The following is a 1,634-nucleotide window of genomic DNA, read 5'->3' as shown; positions in this document are numbered from 1 at the left end:
TAATGGGGGTGGGGGGAAGAAAAGGGGGGTTTGGAGGGAATAATGGGGATTCCATTGACCTGCAGCCGGACCGGCCTGCATTGTGAGTGACTGGAAAAATGGGAATTCTGAGGGGAAAATCAGGAATTCTGAGGGGAAAAACAGGAATTCTGAGGGGAAAAGTGAGAATTCTGAGGGGAAAAAGGGGAATTCTGAGGAGAAAATCAGGAATTCTGGGGATGACATGGGGATTCTGGGGGAAAAGAAGAGGATTTGGGATGGGAAATGGGGATCCCATTGACCTGTGGCAGGACCGGCCTGCATTGTGAGTGACCGGAAAAATGGGAATTGTGAGGGGAAAAATGGGAATTCTGAGGGGAAAAATGGGAATTCTGAGGGGAATAATGGGAATTGTGAGGGGAAAATCAGGAATTCTGGAAGAATAATGGTGGTTGGGGGGAGAAAATGGGGGTTTGGAAGGAATAATGGGGATTCCATCGACCTGCAGCTGGACCAGCCTGCATTGTGAGTGACTGGAAAAATGGGAATTCTGAGGGGAAAATCAGGAATTCTGAGGGGAAAAACAGGAATTCTGAGGGGAAAAACAGGAATTCTGAGGGGAAAAGTGAGAATTCTGAGGGGAAAAAGGGGAATTCTGAGGAGAAAATCAGGAATTCTGGGGATGACATGGGGATTCTGGGGGAAAAGAAGAGGATTTGGGATGGGAAATGGGGATCCCATTGACCTGTGGCAGGACCAGCCTGCATTGTGAGTGACCGGAAAAATGGGAATTGTGAGGGGAAAAATGGGAATTCTGAGGGGAAAATGGGAATTCTGAGGGGGAAATGGGAATTCTGACGGGGAAATGGGGAATTGTGGGGGTGAAATGGGGATTTGGGGCAGGGAAAAGGGGATCTTTTTGGGGGGAAAATGGGGATTTGAGGGGTGAGGAGAGGTGTGGGTTTGGGGAGTAACAGGTGGGATGTGGGGAAAAACGGGAATCGGGGGTGGAGACAGCCGGGATTTGGGGGGAAATTGGGGTTTTTGGGAAATCAGGGATTTTTGGGGAAATCGGGTTATTTTTGTGGGCAAAATGGGTTGGGGTTTTTTGGGGAAATGGAGATTTTGGGGAGATAAAATGGATTTTTTTTTAATGGCTATTTTTGAGGAAAATGTATTTTTTTGGGAAAGCTGATCAATTATTTTTTAATCAGATTAATTTGAGGAGAAAACATTTTTTCTTGGGAAAGCAGGTTGGGGTTTTTTGGGAAAAACCACTCGTTTTTGAGGAAAAACCATTGGGTTTTTGAGGGGAACCAGGAATTTTGGGGAGAAAACTGATTCTTTTTAGAGGGAAAACCAGGATGTTTTGTGGAAAAAGCAGGAATTTTTTGGGGGAAAAATGGGGATTTTTTAGGGGAAAAATGGGGTTTTTTTGGGGGAAAAATGGGGATTTTTTAGGGGAAAAATGGGGATTTTTTGGGCAAAAAATGGGGATTTTTTTAGGGGAAAAATGGGGATTTTTTGGGCAAAAAATGGGTATTTTTTAGGGGAAAAATGGGGATTTTTTGGGCAAAAAATGGGGATTTTTTAGGGGAAAAATGGGGATTTTTTAGGGGAAAATGGGGATTTTTCGGGGGACAAGTGATGATTTT

General features: G+C 44.6%; 1 protein-coding gene across 1 annotated transcript in view; it reads left to right on the top strand.

Moving 5' to 3' along the window:
• DCAF8 (DDB1 and CUL4 associated factor 8) overlaps positions 1-1,634 on the top strand; it is a gene marked incomplete at its 3' end in the record, with an annotated part of 27,376 nt that overhangs the window by 9,373 nt on the left and 16,369 nt on the right. The window lies entirely within an intron of this gene.

This window comes from Corvus brachyrhynchos, unplaced genomic scaffold (genome assembly GCF_000691975.1).
Source record: "Corvus brachyrhynchos isolate BGI_N302 unplaced genomic scaffold, ASM69197v1 scaffold419, whole genome shotgun sequence".
Classification (NCBI taxonomy): domain Eukaryota; kingdom Metazoa; phylum Chordata; class Aves; order Passeriformes; family Corvidae; genus Corvus; species Corvus brachyrhynchos.
The sequence above is the reverse complement of the archived record's forward strand: the minus strand, read 5'-3'. Positions and strand labels throughout refer to the sequence as shown.